Source organism: Pundamilia nyererei, unplaced genomic scaffold (genome assembly GCF_000239375.1).
Source record: "Pundamilia nyererei isolate P.nyererei 1_Seehausen unplaced genomic scaffold, PunNye1.0 scaffold00043, whole genome shotgun sequence".
Lineage (NCBI taxonomy): Eukaryota > Metazoa > Chordata > Actinopteri > Cichliformes > Cichlidae > Pundamilia > Pundamilia nyererei.
In genome coordinates, this window is record NW_005187444.1 from 2,443,123 (window position 1) to 2,453,245 (window position 10,123).

The window sequence follows — 10,123 nt, forward strand, 5'->3', positions numbered from 1 at the left end:
GAGAGAGAGAGAGAGAGAGAGAGAGAGAGAGAGAGAGAGAGAGGGAGGGAGAGAGAGAGAGAGAGATCACACGCGTGACAGAACGAGTTTAAAAACCACTGGAGAAGGAAGCCGAGTGTCCTGCTAACGGTTTTACTCATTCCTAAATAGCTGAAACCACATTTTCATCGCTTGTTGTTACGGGAGTTGTAGTAATAACGCGGAATTTCCCACTGTCTGCTGTAATTGTTAATTGTTTCACTCCTTCTTCCTTCCTTCTTTTTGTTTTTGTTTGCTCATCAAATCACTCCTCCATTCACGCTTAGAATCGCCCCAGCTTGACAGATCCTCGGGTTGCCAGTTTGAACCTGCCCACGCGCAATAATGACAATTTCCAACAGGTTGTTTAATTGTTTGGACTCTGGCAGAACTATTTATACCCCCCCCCCCACCCACGCACACACACACACACACACACACACACACACACACACACACACACACTCCTCCTTAACTCTCTTGTAAGTGAGAGTGTCTGTCTGAAAAACAATCCGAGGAAGGGGGGGTCCGCTGGAGTCGATCTCCTGTGGTATTTTGTTTTGAGCAGGTGGTGCGAGTTGAAGTTCCCTCATAAGGTAAAGTGGCATTAGAGGGTCCAAATGGCAGACTTATATATAGGCTGCCAATTCAGCACATTGTTCAGGACTGCATGGCTGCGCTTTCTCCGCTGTCTGACGGAAGACCTGCGGCTTTTTTTTCTCCTCCCCCTCTTCCTCTGTGGGAATCAGCCTTGACAACAGGCGGACAAGCGTGAACACAGCGGCTGAACAATGTGAAATGTCCATCGGATCTCGAGCAAGTGGGAAATAATCGTCACCCGCCTTATAAAATATATATAAAAAACAATTTGATTTAGTCTGTATAATATTTTCACAGATTTAAAATACAAAACAAATGTTTTAATTCCGTCCTTGTTTTTTCACAGCTATTTTTAAAAATTTAGTTCTATTTTAATTACATCACACCATCATTTGATGTGGACAGTCACATTTTCTAATTACATCTTCCTCTGTTCACTTCATCGGCATGCTCCTTGTTTTAGCTGTGATTCAAGAATCATCACATGACATTTATTTCCAACTGAATCCTGAAATGTTTGAAAATTTCAGGTTTCACTTCTTTTTATTTGTCTCACTGTGAAGCGTTGAAAAATGGGCTTACTTAGAAATCCAGCATCAATTTGATGTGCCACATATACGTCTTCTTCTTCTTTTTTTTAAGGATGCTGGGAGGCCTTTTTCCTGTGGTGTGATTCAGAGAGACTCTTTAGTGGCAGACAGAAGGCACAGTCGGAGGGGCAAAAGATTAAGAGATCTTACAGCTGTTAGAAAAAAGGGGGACAGAATAGAGTCAGAATTTCGGCACCAATCAGACACTTGCTGCAGAAGAGACCCAATTTTGATTTTTAGAATTTACTATAAGTTATATAAGTATATGTATAATATATAAGTTAACTCTCTTTGGCATTACTGTTGTTTTAGTTGCATATTGAGCTTAACATCTATCTAACATCTGACCGCACTGTAGCAGATCCGAACGTTTCCATATGTTGTTTTTTTGGAGGATGTCAGTCACCTTCATCGGAGACCCATCTCTTCACAATTTTAAGCCTGTGGCCAATCTGGAGAGTCCTAATTATTTGTTTTCAGGCTCTTTGAAAAAGACACCAGCCCCCAAATTGGACATGTGTTGTACAAACACAAATTAAACATTTAGCCGTAAGTATTTCTCCCTGAGTCCTAAGTGCATATTAGTCAGCCTATACTTATCTCTGGCCCAACGGCACACCCAAATTGCAGTGTTGCTGCTGAAAAAGAAAGGTTGGGGCCCCAGAGAATGAGCACTTGAAACATGCTGGCAGATGCCCATAAGTTTCCCAACCAAAGTGGAAGCTTAGGTGTGTTTGTGCGCACAGTGCATGTATGTGTATGCTTGTTTAGTGCACTTTCACATCTTTTGTGTTTTTTGCGCTTGTCCAGAAAGAAATCAGACAAATGTGTGACTAATTGTTCTCACGCGTATTTTCACTGATTACATTGTGTTTTTGCACATGAGCGTGCACCACGGCAGTGTGTGTGTTCTTGTAGCACAGTTAGGTGTGTATCCTATAAAAGGATTTTCAGTGTGTTGTATGGTGCATCCTTGTCATGAATTTCTATATTTATAACAAGGCTTTCTGCCCGCACGCATGTATGTGCCTTCATTGCGAGTGTGTGAATGTGGGCCTGACTGGATGGACATCCTGCTCTATGGATTCGTCCCCATGTTTCCACCATGATATAACCCTGGAAACAGCTTCTTAATTTTTCCCCTGAGCAGAGAATAACGGGGTGCCATTTTCATTCTTCTTTCTCCTCTCTTTCGGTGGTCTCGAGGTAACCTTTTCTTTCTGCCGGTGAATCTCCAGCACCTGCTCCCAGTCTTCCAATTTTAAAAGCTCAAAATAAGAGCTTACCTGACACATACACTTCTTAATCTCCTCCATGCAAGCACACAAGACACACACTCTCTCGTCCATGTCACATTTTTGCATACAGTATGTAGTCTTTGCTCGGCATTATGGCATCTTCTCAGATTCACTGCATCTCTTATTTTGGGGTTTCTTGATGCACAGAGGAGCTCAAACTTTCTCCATCTTCATCAGCTGCTTTCTGCCTGTTCTTTCTTTATGCATCGTGTGGCCAACCTTTGATGTCTGCAACATTAACATTAGCTCTTATATACATGCAAAAGGATAGAGTAAGATTTCTAAATATGTGGTTTACACGAGCGCTTTGACAAATGGTTGTTGTACTGTTAACACGGACACAGACTAGGCCTTCTGCCTGAAGAGGAAAACTTCTAAAAGGTGGCTTCAATCCACCTTAAACCTCTTACTGTTTTTTTCTTAAACAAAAGCTCTTTTTAATCATATGATATAAATTTGTAAAACAAAAAACATTTGTAATTTTTTTTGGTTCATTTTGAGATTTGAATGACTTGGCAGTGGAAATGGCAGCATCGTTCTTGCTGCTCTCTTGCTTTTTCTCGTGTGGAAAAACTTACCATCACCGCTGACACGAAACAGAGAGCTGCCTTTTCTCCACGCTGCAAAAAGTCATTTTTGGAAATGTAAGAACTAAATTATTGAGGCAACATAAATCACCAAGCAAATCCAGCCTATGGTATATACACATAAGAAGCAGTGCAGGGTGGTATTTTACGTTAATGCTGAGACACTTTGTGCCCAGTTAAGGTATGTTTATGCATCCTTAAATGAAGCAGCTGTCATTCTGATTCCCCTGTGGAGACATATGTGTGAAAGAAAAAGTGGGATTTTATTTACTTTGCATTGTAGTCATGTTGCAATTTACAAATTAAATTGTGGCATCTGAAAAAACCAGCTAACATTTTTACATTTACGTGATGACTACGATGTTAGGTAGTGAAAAGTGACTTGATGATGTTTTCATTTGGACAAAAAAGGGAAGAAAATCACATGAACTTAAATTTGTTTCTCAGAATTATGTTATTTATTTTGTGAAAAAAAAATCAACACAATTACATTACAAATCAGTAAATGCAAAAACCCAAAGAAGCAGAAAAAAACAAAAAACAATTAAAAAAACAGGAAGATATAGCATTTGATTTCTTTTATATACTGTAATGTTGCAGCAGAAGAGATTCGTCTCAGTAGTTTTTCAGTGTTGCTTATGTAAAACCCATCACTGTAACTTTATTGTTTCTTAAAACAGGCTGACTCATTGTGAAAAAGACATGGCTGTTTTTTTTCCTGAAGTTCACCAACCCCCTAAACTTCAGCACACGGCAGAAGTAAATGTCAAAAACAAAGAGTACATCGGGATAAGTTAGATGATTGTGGTTAGCCTTTATTTTTGGTCAGGCCTATCTGATCGCTGGCTTTTTGAATTTCTAATAAGGCTAGAGGGCTACCAGGTGACTGACACAAGTGCTCTAGTGGCTCCTTATCTGTCAGTCAGCAGTCGTGGCCTTGGACTATAGCAGCAGAGGCAGCAGATGCTTTGGCAATTACACTCCTGATGATTTTACAGAAGAAGGAAATCACACAGAGAAGCACGTTTTTCAATTCCAGGAGGTTTTTAAGTCCTTCCTGGTCCATCGGCTTTGCTTTTGCATTCCCACTTTCTCTTTCAGCCTTTCAGTCTTCCTCTTTCTCTCCTTTCCTTTCCTTTTGGGTTACATTGAACACTCCAAACTAAAGGTATATGAAGTGGCTGGCAGTAAAGATGATCAGCCATGACCCAGAGATTGGAACTTTTGTGTTAAAAATGTAAAGAAAAAGAACTTACTTTCTTCTTTCTGTAAACCAAAAACACTGTCATACAAAAAAAAACCCCTCTGGCACTCTACTTTGTCATGACATGAGTCGTATGATTGGTGGGAAACAGAGTCTTTGCTACTAGGGCCATGATAATTGTGTTGGTGTTTGTTATACTTGTTGTGATGGTGATATAAAAGTTCTGCAGATTGAAGTTGTGCAGTGCACAACTGATACTCTTATGTTTGTCCTGTTATTTTTTGTGTTTGCAAGGATTAAATGCCCTGTGTGAGAGATACAAACCCTCAGATGTTTATTTATCTATGGTTCATTTTTATAATTTAACAGTAAAGCTGATCAAGAAAGATTTCAACATTAATGATTAGTACTGGCTCACATCTTAAAAAAAGCAATGAGTCTTGGGTGGATTGTACTGTTGTAGAACTGAATAAAGGTGAGTGTCATTGGTAAACATCTCTTGTGTAGTTTATGCTGCTTCAAAATCAGAAGGGTGGGGTTCCATATCTAATTACTAATTATATCTAATAACAATTGCTGGAAAGTTTTATCAAGCCAATGAAAGTGTTTGAATATCTGTTTACGCTTACACTTTTGTGTAATTAACAGCAAAGCTTGCTGTTTGTGGATTGTCATGCAACATAGGCCCCACCCCTCTGGCACACCCAACAGGTTAAAACAAACAAAAGAATTTATTTGCACTACCCTTTGATGAAACTCTGCTGTTGATGTTGCACAAATCGTTCCCAGGTGCTCTGTATTTATTTGCTTGCTTTCTTTCTTTCTTTCTTTCTTTCTTTCTTTCTTTCTTTCTTTCTTTCTTTCTTTCTTTCTTTCTTTTAAAAAATCTGCTGATTTTTAATACAGATTGCCTTCAGGGCCACTTTAGTACAACACGGCAAGTTTCATATTGAACTTGCTTTGCAAGTCTGTCTGTCCAAGGATGGGGGGAAAAAAGAAATGTGTTGAAGTGTTTGTGGCAAGAGGAAAGTCCTCTTGTGCTGTCCATGAACCTTTCTGAGAGCATTTTGATGAACAGCTGAAAGTGGAAAATGATGCTCATACTGACAAAATAGAACCACACGCTACTGTGCATGTGTACTTTGGCTATAGGACAGTGCCCCACACACATTCATACTCAGACGCACATATGCATCCTTGGGCATACAAAGCGTTTATCAAAACATACACGGAGTGCTGTCACAACTTCACTGCTCTATTTGGCTCAGACCTTAAGCAAAGAATTTACTTTAGTTCAATACTTTGAAGTTGAATTTACTTTAGTGTAAAAAACTAATTACAAACTATAATAATAAAATAAATAAACTGGAAACAAATTTACATAGTAATTAGGTCTATTTTGAAGAAATAGAGACATGGATAGAAAAAAGGTCTGTAGGATAGACAGTGTAAAATATGGATGTAGCCACTGTGACACAAAAGTTTGAGATGAATATTTTTTTTGTCTTTTGGTGTTTTGAAACCAGTTGTGACAAGCAGGGGGGTGGGACAGTTGAAATCCATGCTCATTGGCTAACGTTCAGTGAACTGGATAATCCTCGTTTCTGACACTTAGAATGACCAGAATTAAAGTTTTAACCATATGACCCAAAGCTTTATCCATCTTTTTATCATCTATGGTTTGTAGCCTGTTTTGTAAACACGTATCATGATCTGATTGGATAAAGGAATGGACAAGAAAAACAAACAAGCAAGAAAAACTTGCAGAAGTTCTTTTTAAAATAACTGGGTTATTTCCATAATGGAGAAAGTGTAAAAACTGTCCAAACTGAAGCAACAGAAGCTCAGATGTGTTGAGCTTAAGTTGATGATTTGGGTCAAGTTTGAAAAATAAGGGAAACTATGTTTCCCACAGAAGTGTATCCTTATTAAACCCTTTTTGACTTTCACGACAACTGATGTAAAGATTGCACAGTGTCCCTTTAAATGTTCACTTATATTTGAGGTCATTTTGCTCTTGTATTCTGACCATAGTTATGGTTTATGTTGCACATTAGTTTTTTGTTTCTTATTTTGTTAAAATAAGATAATTTACGGCACAACACAGTAGATTCCACTGAGATGTCATTTCTGTGCATACGTGGTCATGAGTTATTAAATGTGAAATCTGAATCTACATTTTTGGTGACTCCGGGTCTGATCTGTTCCACTCTGCTCGTAATTTGCCCTCGGTGCTGTTCACGCTGATTAAGAACAGAACTCCTTTTTGAAAATTACTGTCAGTTATAGTTTCACTCTTAACAGCATATATCACAGTTTCCTTGGAAGCCAATCGGGACGTGCCTTTTCAGGAATCTGTAGTTTTTTGCCGCATAGCCAGTGTCACTCTATTTTCCCTCTCCTGGCCGCACAACCTGAGAGAGATTAATAACCTCTTTAAAGTTAAAGAACAAAAAAAAAGAAGAAGAAGAAGAAGAAGAAAGAAACAGCTGCAAACAAACCCAGGGAGGCTGGATTCTGGGTTCATGTTTACATTGCTTTTATGATTTGGTCCTTTCCTGCTCCTCCCATCTGCAGAAGCGTCACGCTGTTCTAAATGCAGGCTGGGTAACCTCCACTTTTACCACTAGTAGTGGTTTGGAGTAATGGGGCGTGGAAGCAGGGTTCGGGGTGCGAGGCCTCTGAAATGATCCTGTGGTAAAGTAGTGAGGGCCAGGATGACATGGTCCCACCCGCTGAGCCCAGGACCGAATCCAATTGGTCATCAGCCAGCTTGTCTACACAGGGCGTTGTCATGGTTTCTGAGCCATAAAGAAGTCTTTAATCGAGCCGTTGTCATCATAGGATAGTGGTGACCACTTGGGCTCAAAGTGGAGAGATATAGGCAGCAGTACAGAAAAAAAGAGAGAAAACAAGATATCAGCTGTGAGGCTCAGAATAGAAAAGGCAGAGCCCTGTCTTCATAACATACACACATAAGGATCATCCCCCTTTTTTAATGTGTGTATTTATTAACAACATGCTCCTGACAAGCTCTGCTGGCTCATGCCTGTTTGTATATGGCATGCTATGTTCTGTACATACTGTTGGATTAGCAGAAATGGGGTGTGTGGTGTTCAGTGATGACGAGATGCAGAGGAGTGGTGCTGGCTCGGGTATCGAGCTGACCGAGCTCAGACATCAGGTTTCCTCCACTTGGGCCAACACATTTTAGATGGCTGGGTGGACAGCAGTATCACCTGCTGACATTTACGCTGGACGGTTTCACACACAAGAATACACACGATATGGTGACTGGTGTTAGCAGCACTGTGTGTGTTTACTCTGCTGTGAGCCATCAGGGTCTTCAGGAGCCCCACCTGATGATGGTATCTAACATGAACGGCACATTTTGAGAGGAACTTAAATGAAATGATTAAACACGGCAAAGAAGCGCTCAGGGCAGTCGCACTGGCTCTGTGTGACAAAATGAAATGGCCTTTTGCCTCAGTCCTTCAAGTTGATGGTGCCTGCCACTGCAAGAGGGAAACATGCTGCCTCAGCAAGCTGTTTAGTATCATTCTGGAGGAGCTAACGCTGTTTCTCCCCGTTAAATATGGGAAACATACATAGACGGGCCTGTGATGTCACTTGTTATTGCTGGAGGCCCGCTGTAGGAAAAATCTCATTTGCCTTTGTTGAGCGCTGTAGTGAAAAGGAGCTTATGTTGTAAAGATGTTACTGTAGCTGCTGCGCCGCCCGCCGCCCGTCTGTGTGTGTGTGTGCGCATGCCTGTGTCTTTAGCTGTCTCTGCACTACATTGTGCATCTAATGTTTGTTTTTCCTCACATTTGTGCAACTTTGACCAGACAATGGTTCCTGTACCTGTTTGTTTATGGACCAAACAAAAGAAGTTAAGAGGCGGCCCTTTGTGCAGGAGATTTATGCATGACAGCGGCTATTGTAATTTTCATACATGTTCCCTCTGCCTGCCTCCTCTTTGATTTTTCATGTGCTTTGTGGACATGCTTCACCACCCTTTGTGCCAGAGAATAAGATCTAACTTAGGGACGGTGACGATGGAGTGAGTCATGCCGCGGAGAGAATGAAATATTCAGCAAAATCTTATGGAACATAACGGTTACATGTTGGGATAATGATTTGTCAGAGGTCGCATCAAGTTGCTAAAGTTCCACCTCTAAAGTTTGTTGTGACGCCCACAAGATGTTCCTGGGACGGTGCAACCCAAATGCAAACGTGTGCACGTGTGTTAACCCGTGATTATTTTTTTTAGGCTGAAAAGGAAATTTTAAGTCTAAGAGAGGTAAACTGAAAGGTCAAAAAAATTTACAGAACTGTGGAGAAATAAAGTAATAAATGTTGACATCATGGTTTAGAATTCTATAAAATAAAATGTGTGCATGAAAAAAGAAAGAAACATTTTACCACAAAGTAGCACTCAGGAGCAGTGTGAGATGGTGTTTTTCTTTTTGTTCTGGTGATGAGATAAACCGTATCTTTGAAGCGGACGTATGGAGAAAAGACAACTGGAATAAAGCGGTTGATATTTATTGCCACCGCAGTTATTCCCGTTGTTTTTTCTACCAATCCTGACGACCACCTCCTCCATCTCAACAAGTCTCCCCTCACATTCAGCTTCTTCGTGTTTTACGGAGCAGCAGATTTGTGTGCTGTCCTCTAAATCATTTCCCTCTCTAGCAGATTGCTCCCCACTGGAATATTGGCCTGACAGCCCTTTTTCCCCCCCTCCTTCTACTTCCCCAGTGGACTCATTTACATTTATGCACGCAGCAATTAATTACAGACTGGCGCTGGCCTTGTAAATTAGAGGGAGCTGAGGTCGCCCTCATTAATTGCCCCTGACAGTTAAAGCCTTGTTTGGGTCGTGACAAGGTTGACTTTAGGCCGGGACACTGGAAGCTTTGCAAAGACTGGCGTGTCTTCATGCATCTGATATCATTTTGGGGTAAATTAACATGTTTCTTGATGACTATGTTATTGTGTGCTAGTTTTTTTTCTCTTCTCTTGGACACAGAAGCATTTTGCAGTCTCTGTGTTCTTGGCATCCAGAGGTCACCATTCCATTCTTTGTGTTTTGTCTTCAGAGTAATGTCTTGTGTATTCTGGGGGTCTTTCATCCAAATGCTTGCGTATGGGAGTTTTCAATAGGCCCAGGAGTCAAGCAGGCAACTTCTCACGGTTTTGGCCTTTTCATGCGAAGACGCTCCAACTTCTTCCAGCTCCTTCCTTCACAAGGCCCTCCTTTCTTCTCTGTCACGCAGCGATGTGTTTGTGCATACCTCACCAGCTCGACAAAAGAAGGGAGAGATCCTATTCACTTTTGCCTTTGACATTCACCTCTTGTTTTTACAATCTTTCCAAGGCGCGCTGTTTGCACAGTGGAACAGGCTTTGTCTTGAAGAAGCGGGACAATGGTGAGCACCATAATGTAATCTCCTAAGGGTGGTGAGCAGAGGGGTGAGGTTTAGACATATGTGCTGGCGCTTGCCCCTACCGTCCTCTGTCTCCCTCCCACCTTTAACTTTAGCAATATTTCATGTTAACAGCGACTTGGGAGAGAAATGCGTGTTGTCACTTAAGCTTCTGTAATGTTCGCCCAGGTATTCCGTGAAGGGAACACAAAGGCTTTTCACTCATGCAAACATCCCCTTCCCTTGTTGCACCTTTAAAAAAAAAGGAAAAAAAAAAATTCTGTAGCAGTTTGGCCACCCACGTGCAAGACTTCAATCCTTTCTTCTCCTGCTGACATAATAAGGAAACATTATCCATTCCTCGACTTAACTAAATGTTTTAGCAGTCTAAAAC

The 10,123-nt window shown here is 40.9% G+C and overlaps 1 protein-coding gene across 4 annotated transcripts in view; it reads left to right on the plus strand.

Moving 5' to 3' along the window:
- LOC102216224 (transcription factor SOX-6-like) overlaps positions 1-10,123 on the plus strand; it is a 101,425-nt gene that overhangs the window by 2,527 nt on the left and 88,775 nt on the right. The window lies entirely within an intron of this gene.